The 16,344-nt window shown below is 37.5% G+C and overlaps 1 protein-coding gene across 4 annotated transcripts in view; it reads right to left on the bottom strand.

The window, feature by feature from the left end:
- Nucleotides 1–16,344, bottom strand: part of LOC115440910 (LIM domain only protein 7) — a 168,657-nt gene that overhangs the window by 109,971 nt on the left and 42,342 nt on the right. The window contains exon 3 of one of the 4 annotated variants that reach the window (XM_030165412.2): nucleotides 698–845. The exons of the other annotated variants lie outside the window; for them this stretch is intronic. The gene's annotated coding sequence lies outside the window, so the exon portion shown is untranslated. The remainder of the gene's footprint in view (nucleotides 1–697; nucleotides 846–16,344) is intronic. 4 annotated transcript variants of the gene reach the window in all.

Below are 16,344 nucleotides of genomic sequence, written 5' to 3'. Positions count from 1 at the left end.
TGCGTAAACGGTTAAAGTTATGCAACAATAATGTATGACGGGATTGTTCCTCTTAAAAGTTCTACAAAAATATATCATAAAACAAAGTCCCCGCTGCATCGGTCCGCCCGAACGTGTTAAACTCAAAACTACCCAACGTATTAGGATAAAATTTGGTATGGAGACAGTTTGAGACCCTGGGAAGAACATAGGCCCGGGAAAATATATAGCGTGACTTTTATAACGGAAAACTTTAGCCCGAAAACTTTGTAACGGGCGGAGCCGCGGGCAAAAGCTAGTATTAGATACTTTCGATTCTTCTAACGTAGGATAATGATTTTTTAACCTGCAAAACTAAAGAAGGAATGCGCTCGTCGAATGGAAGATACAACTGCCCATAAACGAACAGTTCCAAAAAAGTTTCCATCATCATATTAAGATACTGCTTGATGGCAAATACAGACAATACCAAAAGCTATTATTCAAATTTTATCGCGGTTTTGTTTTAATTTTCTCCCGACGTTTCGAGGACTTAGCAGGCTTTGTGGTCGTGGGGAGAGTGAAGACTGAAGTCAATTTTAATGTCGAACATTCGCATAAACATAAGAAATCATCAGACAATACTTTAACATCTTTCTGTCTTATATCTTAGATGACGAATCAATGCCACGCATTGTTTTAATTCTAAAATCTAGATGGTTTATAAGCGGTCAGTCACCAAGCAAGTTCCCCAAAAATTCTCACCTACAAAAGTATTCTAGAGCGAGTTTTCATTATAAAAATATTTGCTCAAAGAATCTTTGTTAATTATCGCTGACGTTCAAACAGGCTGTGTTGTGCTAGCCTGATTCGCGGGTTCAATGTACCTGCAACAAAGATAACGACATATAGAAAGTAAAATTTGGTACTGAAAACTGCGGCACGAAAAGGATTTTATGATCTTAGTTAATGTCATTTATAATGCGTTAGATTAATTAGAAGATTATGTACCACTGCTTGTGTTATAGTATCGCTGGCTTAATATAACAAGGTACTATGTTATTTTTATTTATGTTGGAAAACTTAGATTTAAAATTTAGCATAGAACCTTGTGGTAGTGAGCCAGCGATATGTCAATATTCAACTAACCACACTACTCCCCAATAAATATTTAAATTTAATTTTAAATATGATCTTTACTATAAATCAATATTAGCCTATCGAGTACAAAAAGTGTTTTTCCAATCAAATTTTCTAGCTAGACTAGGGTATCGAACCCAACATTCTAGCCTCAGTACGCCACTACACTAATGAGGTGATATTGACAACATTATCATCTGTCGGAACACGATTCATTATTTGTATAGCGATAGTCATCGTTAGACAAACAGCGCTGTGTAAACAATTACAATTGTTCGCGAGAGTGAACAATGCACGGGAATGTGGCGCACGTGATTGCATTTCTGTTGGTTAATGTCGACGCACATCGAGAGCATAGCAGCTTCAGAAAATAGCACGTGGCTATGGCACTTTGTTTAGACTTGCTTATAGAAGAGGGACAGGGATGAATGTGTAACGTCTCTGAGCATTGTCAAATAAATATGTGTTTCGTTGTTTAATTATTAAAATATTAATTTATACCAAACTATGCTTTGTAATTCAAGGTGTTGGATTGTGTTTATAATGTTTACGGGCGGTCAAACCGCTTACCATCAGGCGAACGGCAAGCTCATCTCGTTATTCAGAGCAATAAATAAAAAAAACAACTACTAAAGCAGAGTTGTACAAAGTTGGCATTTAACAATTGGATTCAATACACCTGTAGGCCACTTCAGTGAATTCGTGCAGGTGTAAATGTGGCTTGGTGAGCAATTCAATTACGGCCCAAAATTACTAAACGTATATAATGTAACATTTTTCCAGGCTAATTGTACGTAATTTTAACTTTATACAAACTGATACATGGAGACATGATATCGTCCGAATTGTTGTCGCGATTAAAATTTTCCTTTCCTCGTACCTACCAAGATTCCCTTTATCCCAAACTTTTCCCTTACCTCGCAGTAGAACCAATTTAGGCAAATATGCCCCTACAATAGACTAGCAAAGTCCTATAACGAGATGAACCCCTTGGGAAATCGATATCTTTACTATAAATAGTGTTTGCCAATTTCGCAGGAGGTGCTATGAAATCTTGAACAGTAATAGTGATAATATCTATTAATTTATTCTTTTATAATTCTTCTATGATTATTTAAGATTCCAAAGCTTATTTTTTTTAATTTTACATTCTATAGATATCATTATTTATTTCAATTGTAATTCTAGTTTTATGTTGTACCTGTGTTAAATTTAATATATTAATTTAATTAGACTAAGTTATAATTTTGTATTTTCAAAAGATTTTAAGTTTGCATTTATTTTATAAATGATAATTTATATTTGATTTCAATTTTCTGTTATACAAAAAATATTTAGCCAATAGTGTTGTATACACCTGTAAAGATTTGTCACCTAGAATAAGTACCTTATATTGTGGATCCTTCATTTGTATTTTCGTGATAAATCGTTGGTGTGTCTTATATTTAAATAAATAAATAAATAATTAATTGAAATTTTAATATCAACGAACTACATAATGCCTCATTTTCGGAGCGTTCGGTAAGTGATCCGCGACGTAATTACTTTCAGAAGAATTTTGTCATGCAATGTTGTTTATTATGCGCTTAATCCTATGTGCGCTGACCTTAATTCATATAGACATGGGGATTAAAATGCAATCGTTCGTGAAATTTTAGATAGGTGTTTATGCTTTCTTACATACATTAGCAAGTGATAATTAGCGAAGTAAATTTATTGACATAGGAAGTACAAATTTGCGCCTGACTGTACCAGTTTGTTACATATAAACTAGATGCAAAAGATAAGTGTCATAATGTTTTAATGTTAACTCGTTTAACTTACACAGTTAATGACGCTACTTCACATTAATGTCAATGTGAACGACCTATGACTCATGACCGCGACGGCCTGGCAAAATGTTTACAACTGGTAATTGTTTTTTTTTTGTTAAATGTGATAGAGGGTGAACTTATCGCCATATCCCAGCTAATAGAGAACAGAAAAACTCAATATCACTTTACCCAACCCGAGATTCGAACTCAGAACCTGAGCAGTGTCGTACCGTATAGTACAACTCCGCCACCGAAGCAGACAGACTTTAGAATTTATGTTAAAGACAATTATGCAATTAACCGCGTTATGAAATTACCGACTGCCTCGGTGGCGTAGTTGTACTGCATACGCGGTACGGCAGCGCTCTGAGGTCCTGGGTTCGAATCCCAGGTCGGGCAAAGTGATATGTGGGTTCTGCTCATCAGCCAAAGTCTGAATTTGTGCCCGGTATGGCGAAAAACTCCCTATCACATCATACGGAACACACTTGGCGAAAAGTGGGTGCCATGGTTGCGCCTCTGCATGCCCCTTCGGGGATAAAATGCGTGATGTTGTGTGTTGTTATGAAATTACCGGTTTGAGTAATATAAATTCTAATAATGTGGCCATTATCATGCGGTAAGACCACGTAATGACCTTAAACCCATTCCTCAGTGGTTTAGGATTAATTTGTAAATTCCAATGACTTAATTTAATGGAGAAAGACGTATCTAACGTTAAACCAAATTATTAGTTGATTCGGTTTGTCAATCTACTAAACATCTTTTGGGAATAACCTTATGTATTCTACTTAAAAGACTGTAAATAAAATGTATGGCTGGTGGTAGGATATATTTTATATCCGCCTGGATAGCGACTGCCGTACACAAGGTGTTAAAACCCGCCATAGTGACCCACGTAAGTGTGTCGCGTTCCGGGATCAGCTTGTTTATATCTAGTTCCAACAGGCCGGCATAATTGTATCGACTACAAGGGGTAATCGTCTCTCGTTAATCGACATTCTATCGGACTTCCCTCCACTTACCATCGGGTGCTGTGGTCACTTTCTCCGTAAAATGTTAAAACCCGCCATAGTGGCCCACGTAAGTATCGCGTTCCGGGAGTAACCTGTGTATATCTGATTCCAACAGGCGAGCATGTTTATGTCGACTGTCGTAGGGTAACCATCTCTCGTCAGTTAACATTCTATTAGTGCTCCACTCCACTTACTATCAGATGCAGTGGGGACATATTGCCATGGACGTCAAAAATAGAGAGAAAAGATTGTAATAGAATACTGTGCCGCTGCCAACTTGATTAGTCACAATACTAAATGGTTATCTTCAACATGTTTAAGGAAAAAGATAATTGTAAGCTTATTTCAGTTACTCAAAGTAATATACGTTTTAATTATTCATTATAAAACTTTAAATGCGTACAAAACCCATATTTTTCGTGGCATTAATTTATTTGGCAATTTCGGAACCCTTTAATTACCAATTTTATGCGACACGTAACCCATACGCAAGAACATTTTAAAATCAAAATTATAAACACTAAAGGCATGAAATTAATGTAATGGGTTTGGAAAGACTGGACAACCGTACAGTTTTATATAACGGCGTTCTGTCGCGGTTTTTCCTACCAGGGTTTTGTTGGAATATTGTTAAGATATAAACAAAATTACGAGTGTCAAAATGATTGATTTTATTTATTTTTGTACTCTGGCAACTCTCTCAATAATTTATATTTCTGCCGCACTATGTAACCTGTAGGTCAGTTTGCTAGCGTACGTGCTCCCTCCTCCCTACTAAGGGTCATTCAATCGGAGCGTAAAGAAGCATTTAAGCAGGCCGTCTAAACTATGCCGATCGTCCGATGTTGATATCTCTTGCCGGTCCACATGCTTTTGGGCTTTCCTTACTTACCATCAGGTGCAGTGACCAATTAGTATTCCTCCAGCAAAGGGTCCTGACTAGACCTAATAAGTGTGAGAACTAATGCAGTCAAAATGAAATAACCAAAAGACTTTGCGACCATCCATTCTTGCCCTACCTTTCAGATGTATGCCGACTGACCATGGAACGAGCCATATGACGTATTGTGTGCCAGTCTGATATATAATATAGAAGATCGATTATTCGAATTAATTGTAGAACGTGGGTGTTTCGGGTAAGCGGTTTATTCCGGTAATCAAACTGTATTCTTTATGTAAAACAAACATAATATGAATCTCGTTTATCCGAGTGGTAAGTAGGAAATGAAGTGCAAATAGCTTGAGGAACAAAACATGTTTTATGAATATTATGAGCAGAATTCCTTAATTTTGTTCAGTTCAGCGGCCGTTCGGATAATCGAAGCTCTAGGAGAGATATTCTGTTTTAAACAGCGGACTTCAAAAGGCTAAAGATCATGGAAGTCTACTATCAGATCCATGCTGGGTTTATCCATGTTTGCGGTCAAATATACATCCTCTTACCAAGACCACAAATACCGTACACCAGTAATTCAAAAGTGGTATAAATTACTCGATTTTATTTCGCATTTACGAGCGTGTAAGACAGTTATTTACGCAAACTGCAATCGGCTCCAGATTATAATAAAAATCTGATGGTGAACGGTAAACCGGTGGCAAGCTCGCAGCGTATTAACGTGAAAGGGTTCCGTAGTTAGATTTTACTGGTGGTAGGTCGCTCATATGTGAGAGTCCGCCTGGGTAGGTACCACCGCAATGTCTATTTCTGCCGCTAAGCAGCAGTGTGTAGTCACTGTTGTGCTCCAGTTTGAAGAACATTTTAGACAGTATAACTACTGGACATAATAAGACTTAAGATCCTCTTGTCTCAGGATGGCGAGCGCAGTGGAATACCAAACAATACTTTGGAATTCAAGGTGTTGGATGGTGTTTCTACTGTTTATGGGCGGTCGTATTATTAACCGACAGGCGAACGGCGAGCTCGTCTCGTTAATCAAATCAATAATAAAACAAACAGATGGTAATATTTACTTAAATAAGATTATGATGGTTGGATATAAAAATGATTGTAAAAAGTAAACGCAGAAATCTATAAACGGGTTTAAATGAAATTTGACACACATGTTGAATAATATAATAAGTTTTTTGTTTTGAAAAGTAAATAGCGATATTACTGCCCGGTTTTTTTACTCACGCGGAGATGTGAGCCATATTCACAACTAAAATGGAAAAAAACTGCTTATCCTTTAGAGTTTACATAACATACATAACATCACGCATTTATCCCCGAAGGTATGCAGAGGCACAACTAGGGCACCCACTTTTCGCCAAGTATGTTCCGTCCCATGATGTGATAGGGGCGAGCCTATCGCCATATCGGGCGCAAATTCAGACTCCGGGCTGATACTAAGCAGAAAAACCTATATATCACTTTACCCGACCGGGATTCGAACCCAGGACCTCAGAGCGCTATTGTACCGGACATGCAATACAACTACGCCACCGAGGCAGTCCTTTAGAGTTTAGCGTATAAAGAGAAGTCACATGTGTCGTATACACTTAAATATAAAACAGAACCCAAACTAAAAAATATAATTACTTCTTTAAACTCAATTATTGACATGATTGTTTAATATTTTCATATAAGATAAAAGATAATCGTATCGGATGTCGCAACCGATATCGTAAACTATCTGTCAACTTTCTATCTAGAACTTTCTATCCAATATGACGTTTACGAGGATTAGCAGAATGCATATCATTACAAACGCCCAGATTATAGTTAAGTGGATTGTACACTGGGAAACTGATTTGTTTCCTACAAATCAAGCAGCTAAATAACTTTCGTAATTACTTCTATTTATTAATATGTAAAATTTTATAATGACGAGGAATTACACTGGCTAATTCGTCAAACAAGGAAGTTTTTGTAAACTGCAGTTAGGCTTCAGAAATAGAATGCAATATTATACGAAATCTTGGATGCAATCTGTAAACATAAATGCCCAGTATAAAAAAAAAAACGTAAAACCAAACGACCTTATTACCAAAACTTAAGTCCCATTTATTAAATCGAATAACTATTGAATAGATTATTTTAATCCCTCGCCCTAGTGGTAATAAAATACATAATCAGGTTTTACGTGAGGTGTGAATGCACCTTAATCTCGAAGCCGTATTGTCCAAGGTCGGACAATATGAACGTTCTTACGTAAAGTACAATCCGCTTAAGTAAATGTATTGAAAAAGTAAACGCTTAGTGGAAACTAGAGCGATATGCGCAGTACAATAGATTATCACGGTGACAGAAATATGAGCTGTAATAACGTAGGTATAAAGTAAATAACAGCTTATCTTGAGATCTATCTAATATTCTAAACATGTGTATTTCTTGGCAAATATTTTACATTGTTGCACCCCCGTCCGCGTAAAATGTATTTTGACATTATATTTTGACACGCATTAATAAATTAAACCCTTGATGAAACCATTCATGAACAATGCCTTTTTGACAAAAAAAAAAACGTTTTTTTTCTGATTTATTGATAATTTTGTGTTTTAGTGAGTGAGTGTATTTCTGACTGTAAGTGCGATGTTGTCGCTTGTCAAATTCAGTAGCAGTAGCATGAGGGCGTGTACAATTAAAATTATTTTTATTGATATTTATTTTGTTCGTAATTACTTTTTTATGTTACATCTACGGTTCGAGTGACTTATTGAGGATTATTTTGAAGATGATATGTAAGTACATTATGGTTTAATTTGGTACACTGTATTACACAATGTCAATATGATCTTGTATATCCGCGATGAAAACCTAAATAGGAGTCCAAGACTATAGACAGGTCCTCTATAAATGACATTTTTATATAAAATTTCATTTTACTTTACAGTGACTGTTATAACTTATTACAATCCAACATCTACTTTATACACAAACTATAAAGTCGATATTGCTTTGCCGAAACACGTAAATATTTTAACAAAATAAAGACCCTGTAACTAGTTAGCTATAATTACCACGAATGAGCGAACCACTCATGAACCCTTGACTTGACCCACAGGAAACATTTTTCATAGTCAAAGAACAAAGGTCTAACAACTTCATCTTGGACAAGTACTCAATATATTATAGCCTACACTGCGTATTCGTCAAAATATTTAGCCAAAGCAATATCGACCTAATGTACTTTACGTACAAAGTTGATGATTGGCTAAATAACGCATAGTCGTAGAAATACTGTTGTGGTGCCATAATAAGGATGGTTGGCTGGCTCAGACCGCGACGTTGAGGTATGGGGTTCAAATGCTCACCCTGTCAGAAGCTCTAGTTAATGCGAAGTGTTTGTCTCAATCAGAGGCTATGGATTAGTAACATGCCTCTAAGGAAATAATAATATCAGCCCTGTATTATATACTTGCCCATTGCTGAGCACGGGCCTCTTCTACTACTGAGAGGGATTAGGCCTTAGTCCACCACGCTGGCCTAGTGCGGATTGGTAGACATCACACACCTTCGAAATTCCTATACAGAACTTCTCAGATGTGCAGGTTTCCTCACGATGTTTTCCTTCACCGTTAAAGCGAACGATAAATTCACAAAGAATACACACATGATTTTATAAAAGTCAGAGGTGTGTGCCCTTGGAATTTGAACCTGCGGACATTCGTCTTGGCAGTCCGTTCCACACCCAACTAGGCTAAAAAAAACCTATAGCTTCGTCAGGGATGGAACGGATTGTTGAGTCAGAAGAGACAGGTTCAAAAGGCATACCTCTGACTTTATGAAGTTACGTGTGTATTTTATGTTAATTATCGCTTGACTTAACGGTGAAGGGAAACATTGTAAGGAAACCTATGGATTCTGCGTAAGAATTTCAAAAGTATTGAAAGACCCGATTCTTACGAGGCCAGCGTGGTGGTCTAAGTCTTAAACCCTCACAATACAGAGAACATTTGCAGGAGTAGAATAATAAGTAATCCATAACAAGAATTATGCTAGACAGTGTTACCTTTGTATTTAGTCGTCTTATACCTCGAGTAGCAATTCAGTCGGACATCGTAAATCAGGCGCTATCTACGAACTTCATATCACAAACAAGTTGAACCATATGAATGAAACCATACACGATACTCATACAGTTCCCATTAAGACGTTTAGAGCGTCACCTCTAATGCACATGGGAGTGTTAATGTTACCGTTTTCGGCTACACCCACGGCTGCTAGCGTGAATATACGGCTTCCGGAGTACATGACCCCTTTTATAAGACCTACTTTTCAATTGGGTGCTAAATGCCAATGGTTTTTAAGTAAGTTGTGTGTGATGGCAGTACCGAATTTTTAATAAGGTCTCAGCAAAGACCTACACCTGGTAAGAGGAGTAGAGTCCAGATAGTTGATACAATTGTGCCGGCCTGTTGGATTGGGATATACACAGGCTGATACCGGAACGCTACACACCTACGTGGGTCAATATGGCGAGTTTTAAAACTTGTGTACGGTGGTCCCTTGTGGGCGTATAAAATTATGAACCAACTTTACTACATTTTATATGCAAATGCATACAGGCCGGCTGGATATCTTCAGGGGAGATCTATGTTTGGCAGTGGACTTCTAATGGTTGAAGATGATGAGAAGATAAGAAAGCCTTTGCTATTGTGGAAAACATTATGATTAGCCATAAACAGCCTTACCATGCGAGCGTACTGCGATCCACTGCCAATTGCACTGACCAGTGTCCTCGAAACTAGAAAACAAACCATTCTTTATCTGGTCATTTAAAATTTACAGATCCTTTAAAACTCTAAACTACTCTCTTATACCAAGTACAGTTTTGTTTGAAGATGCAATTTTCCTTTAACTACTATAACAATCATTTTTAGTATGATTGAACCCATGTCTTCGGATACAAATATCGCAACTATAAACGAAAGGCAATCGAACCCCTCGAGATAAGCAAATATTTTGCCAGACAGGCGCCGGCGTGCCAATAACCTGGCATGCGTATGCGAGGTGGGCAAAGGTGGGTGAAAGAGTATGGATCAAGGAGCATTCGATCCCAACAAATATAGATGCGAAAGTAACTTTGTCTGTTATGCTTTCACGGCTTAACTACCAAATTTACGAGCAAAAGCTAAGTTAAGTGATAGCTGTTTAATTTCCTTTTCTTCCTAGATGTAAATATCAAGGAAAGAATGAAGTATAAAACAGTATATACATTTGTAAAAGTTGTAAGTTTCGAAATGTTCCTCGTGGTAGGCCTCTCGTATGTGCAAGTCCGCCTGGGTAGGTATCACCGCACAGTCTGTTTCTACCCTCAAGCAGCAGTGTGTAGTCCACTGGAAGGGAATTGTAGCCAGTGTAACTACTGGACATAATAACACTTAACATCTCACAACTCAGTGTGGCTAGCGCAGTGGAATGCCAATTAATACTTTGTAATTCAAGGTGTTAGATGGTATTTCTTCTGTTTATGGGCGATCGTATCGCTTACCATCAGGCGAATAGCTCGTCTCGTCATTAAAGGCAAAAAAAAACGATAAACATCAGATATTTTCGACGCGTTCAACCCTGCACACTGCCCTTGATGTGGAAGTCAGTTAGCGGCCATAAATTCGACACTTTAATGAGTTTACGCCACGCTCCGAAATAGCCTGTGCGATCAGGAATTCGGCGCCATGTTTATTTTCTAGACTTTGTTGATGCTTTCCCGTGTTTATTCGATTGGTGATGTCATATTTGGGTTTTTCTGTTTGTTTATCCAGTATAAAATTTTCAAACAAAGAACTGAATGTTTGAATGCTATATTAAATATGACTATTTTCTTCTAAATTTTTTTACTCTTTAAATTTTCAAGGTATTAAACTGGAGCCTAGACTTAGCTGGTCTTCAATTACTGCGTAATAAGACAGTCTGGCGCAAATCTATTGCTTTTTAATGAAATAAACAAACCTAGATCATAAAAGAGTGGCACAAATACAGTCTAGAATTCGAAATTTCTCTACAATTCTATCTAAATATCGTAAACAAGAACATAGAAAAAGTGTCCATAAAACAACGTATAAGGGTATGGAAGAAAGCTGGCCGCCTGTCAGCCCACATACGACTGACTCAATATGCACATGCATACTGCAATTTATTACGTGGTCTTACTATTAATCGTGTTATTTGTCTAGCTTGGACTGGGCGTTTGTAGGTTCGATTCCCGGGACGACTAGCATTTGAGGATTTTGATTGAATAAAATAATACTAGGCTTGTTTGAATCTGGCAGATTTGGAACACATGTTTCCTCTACTACCGAAGGATTATACATTAGACCAAAACTCTGGGATAGAGCGGGTTCCCAGACTTCACATATTTTCGAACTTCTTAAATATATGCATCTTTCCCCATGTGTTCTAAAGTGTTCAATAGTGATATTTTAACACATCATAAGGCCTTTATCGATAGGGGTGAACCTATCGCTATATCGGGCACAACTCCAGACTCCGGGCTGATATTGAGTAGAAAAACCTTCAGTATGTCCGACCTGGCTTTCGAACTCGCCACAAAGCGATAAATAATGACATTTAATATCCAAACAGCAAATTAATCAAACCACTTCGCCCAAATTAAAATACTGACTACAAAAAACAGACTAGATTAATTCCACGAATTTCTATTGAGTTATTAAACGTATATACTAAAAAACAAATTAACGAAACTGGAGCGGCTACAATTAGAGCAATGAAGCACTGAGATAAATCAATAAATCTTCATTAATCGGGAGCGGTATTGGCCCAGATTGCACACATTTATCATAGTACAACGAACCGGGTTTACGCAAATCGCTATATCTGGATACTATGAAAGGTAAATATTTATTCGCCATACATTGTAACATTCTAAAACAAAAAAGAAAACACTAAGAAAGTAGATATTAATGTAAATAAAAAATATACGAAAAACACTAAACAGCAGCGTGTATCTCGTGATATTCCAGAGGTTACAGTTCAGCATAAATGTCAGATGAGGTGTCTGACGCTTGTAATCAACTTAAACCTAGTCCTAACGTTTTATTATTTCTTTGTTTGGGTTAGTATGGAACTTTTTTTAGAGTAGGCGTCCCTGCAGACTACACCGGGGGACACCAGCAAATGAGATACTAGAATCCTTCGGCTTTGCGACTGCAGAGACTTGGAGAAGAGTGGGAAGGAAATTGAGGGAAGTATGGGAACTCCTTTAGGATGAGCGGAGGGGAAAAGGAGGGAAAATATTCGCTAGCCCTTATAGGCCTTAATGCACATGTCTAATCACGTATTGTTTGGTATTCCACTACGCTCGCCATCTTGAAACATGAGATGTAAGTCTTATGTCCAGTAGTTACACTGGCTAAAATCTGCTTCAAACCGGAACACAACGGTGACCACACTGTTGCTGCGAAATAGACATTGCGGTGGTACCTACCCAGGCGGACTCTCACATAGACCTACCACCAGTAAAACGACTCCAGGCAATCCATTTAAATCCTGTAATTAATGCTATCTCCTGTTAATAAATATGACAAGTACAATTGTGATGTCAGGGAAGTTGACATTTCCTCGCTTTCAGCCGTTTCCGGCCATTGAAAATAGATTGCATTATTAGTTTATTGCGACCATTAGGAACTGCGTGAAAGTAGGAAGAGATTCGGATCTAGCATGTCCTATGCGGTTAAACAGCTATCGAATTTGATTAATTAGGCCATGTAAGGTTGTAAGCCGAAGTCTCGAGTTCAATTTACATGTCGGACAATCTTGTTTTCAGATTCAGATACATCTGAGTTGTCTGTCAATAGAATTTGAAACTAATATAGGTAACAATAAGGCTCCCGTGATAAGATGAATATGATGCGAAGTGAGTGCACTAGTTATGTCTTAAACCTATTTTATTTCTGTATCGAAATATTTTTTTCCTAGTTTTATCGCGGTTTTTCTATATTATAATTTCCTCCCGATGTTTTACTCTGCAGCTTTCATCGTTGCAAAGCGGATTAAGGTGCAGGTCGTACAAAAATTCTTTACAATATCTACCTACGTTTTACAATTGTATATATTTTTTAAACTATATGCCGGTTAAAATCTGCGTAACTACGTACTATTTAAAAACTAACTACAATTAAATCCGTACGGAATAAGGCATGAGCATAATTTTCGGTGTTCATTTTCATAGTCTGTAATCTATATTGCTTTAGTTGTATTTGATCAATTAATATTTTCGGTGAAATAAAGATTTATTATTTATTTATTTCATTTATTTAATTATTAATTGTACATAAACGTTGTATTGACAACCATATGGACATTGAAAAGGAAAAAGAAAAGGCCAGTTGTGTTTATTATATTAATACAAAATCCACTCGCAGGCAGACCAACAATCTTTAATTAATACGCAATTTGCACGGCACACGCCGTCAGTAGCGGTATGGAACCGGCTTGTTTATATGTAACATTTAACTCTGCCGGTCCCGCAGAAGTCATAGCGCACGCCCGTCACGCGTTCCTTCGTTTGAGACGCGGTGTCCGTGCGCACGATTAGCGGAGGCGGTAGCGTGTTGGTTAAATGGTTTAAAAATCAATGACAGGCGATTTTTCTAAAATTGGAAGCTAGTATTTTTTTTTCTATAAATGAATAGGTAGTCCTACTGCCAAACTTAAAGCTAAAACGCTTTTTTCCCGCTGCTATAGATACCAAATATCTTTACTTATAAAGTTTTGTTTGCTTAAAAGCGATTATCTTTGGATCTTGGAACTCCTGCTCTGATATTGAAAATTCTTTCATAAAAAAGGTACATTCTTTTGGAATGCCACAAACAACAATTTTTTATTTCAGAAGACTTATGCAGGCCGCGAATATAAGCAATTTCTCTAAAAGTAATACAATGATGAAAATAATAGCGTTGCCAAAGAAACGCGTAAAGCTCGCAAGATTTGAAAGACAGTTTATAATCCATGATAAATTCAAACAATCGCTGTCGCTCATAACACTGGCCGCCGGTAGCACGCCATTTAACCGGTAATAAATAAGGTAACGCTAAATACTCGAAGCGATTTGTCATACACCGAGACCAACGGCGATCTAGATTTCTCTTTACATACATTATGAGGAATTATTTAAAATACCAATGTTTATAGAATTAACTGTATTAGTGTGGTAAAAGTACATATTATTATACTACAACTGTACATTAGCCAACTTAAAATGGTTCTCTCCTCTCCTCTCTAGGATGAATACATGAGGAAACCGACATAAACAATGCTCTATAGGAATTTCCAAGATATTAAACACCCCCCGGACGGTTGGCACAGTAATGCCGGCCTGCTTAATTGCTTCTTCACTTCTTCACGTTCCGCTTGAAGGACCGCAAGATATAGAAAGAAGGGAACACGTATTAGCATACGTGTTCCAGTGTTTGCCAGTGCAAACTGTTCCACAGCTTAATAAATTATTAATGAAAACGTATGCCAAAAATATAGTTAAGTCATGATATAAAAAGTAGCCAGAAAATGAAGACCTGAATAGCTAAGGTAGGCCCTGCATAGAGTCTAACCGATAAAGGTTCACCATCCGTAAGGCCTTAGATTCTTTGCTTAAATCATTAAGTCGACTTACCTCGGATACAACAGCAAAACTACCAATTAACCTGAGCAATAAAGTAATAGTAACGGAATATATACCAGGCTACTGGCCAGGTCAGCGCGCGGCATAGCTCACTGGCGCAAATTATAACAGCATAACCTCACAATTATCGCACTTACTGACCCGCTAGTGATGCGCTTAGTCGTGACGGCACGTGGGCAAACGCGTGTAGTTTAATAACTTGCTTTGGAACTAAGGAAATCTTTACTTGTTATTTCGAGACAGTACGAGAGGACCCCCGTGACCATGAAGGCTGCAATGTCTTCGAAACGCTGAGGGAAAATTAAATTATAAAAAACCGCGATAAAATCCGAAAAGTAGTTTAATTTTAATGTCTAACATTCGCGTAAACATAAGAAATCAATATTTCTTAAGTCTAAATATGTTATACTAGCGTCTGTTGGGAATTAGGTTTGTCGTAAATATCAAAAATTTGCTTTTGCTCGCGGCTCTGCCCGTGTACGTTTTTCCGGGACAAAAAGTCTCATAGCACTTATGAGTCATGTAGACTTCTATTTGTGGAAGAATTTTCTAAATCGATTCAGTAGTTCCAGAAATTAGCACTTACAAACAAAGTGAGAAACTTTTCCTCTTTATAATGTAAGCATAGAAGTAGTCTATGTTCTCTAAAGGGTTCAAAGGGTTCAAACTTACTTCGTACAACATTTCATCAAAATCGGTTCAGCGATTTGACCGTGAAAGCGTAACGGACAGTTACTTTCGCATTAAATGTTCTAGTATCGATTTTTATATAGTTGTAGATTTAATGAGAATTAACAACAAGTTTTTCAAATCCTTAAGCAATACAAAACATTCGCTATTGCGAGCATTGTTTAGAGAACATGAAGATCATTTAATGCACATTGGGTTGCACCGACCGCATGTTTGAGTGGCTAAAGGGCAAGTAGAAAACATACCTATACCAGCATCAATTTTTCTTTTTTCAGGAATAGGCAGAGACGTAACTCACTAAGACAAATAGAAAGCAATAAGATAGGATTATAAACCTTAAAGAAATATAGAGATTCTACATAATTGTGACTAGGTTTATGCATCTTAAAAAAAATCAGGCGCAGCTCGGAGTACGGAAATTGGCGGTGTGATATCTCGTGCCTCGGAAAGCATCTAAAGGCATTGGTCCTGCGCATGATCTCTCTCTAGTCACATGACTGATTGCCGTCTCACTTGACTATGAGACTGAAGGAACAGAGAGTGACCCTGTGTGTGCACAAGTGTGCACTAAAATATCTCCTGCATACCTGGTAGATCTCCTTTGAGATTGCCGCCGTGGCCGAAATTCGGCTCGGAGGGATTCATTATAAGCCTAGATTTACTAGAGATATAAGACTAATAGCAAAATAAACCTCATTAACTTCTGCTAAGTACAACACTACCGACCGTTACAGGTAACGTAGTTCGTCGTGATACTTGCCCGTCATTACGCATGCGTCACTCGGCTAATTGACCGTTTGTCGGCTCGCACAAAGCACTGAGGTTTACTGCTGGGAATCTGACTCGAGTCAGCGATATGGATAGTGGTTAAGACGTTGGACAATATGCAAATGTATTTAGCTCCGCTACATGTACATTATACATTGTATCTCTTTTCAGAGAGGGGTAGAAAAGTAATTTTGACAATTAGGTTTTATACATAATTTTAGACTCGAGTTTAATACTAAGCAGGAAAACCAAATCAAATTACCCGGCCTAAAGATTGAAATAGAGATTAGCACGACATTCGTACCACATACAACTACGCTACCGAAGCAGTCATATTCAAAAGTTGATTATCTTACTATCCTATTAACATAATAAATG

Source organism: Manduca sexta, chromosome 6, assembly GCF_014839805.1.
Source record: "Manduca sexta isolate Smith_Timp_Sample1 chromosome 6, JHU_Msex_v1.0, whole genome shotgun sequence".
Lineage (NCBI taxonomy): Eukaryota > Metazoa > Arthropoda > Insecta > Lepidoptera > Sphingidae > Manduca > Manduca sexta.
Note: the sequence above shows the minus strand (reverse complement) of the source record. Positions and strands in the feature narration are given on the sequence as shown.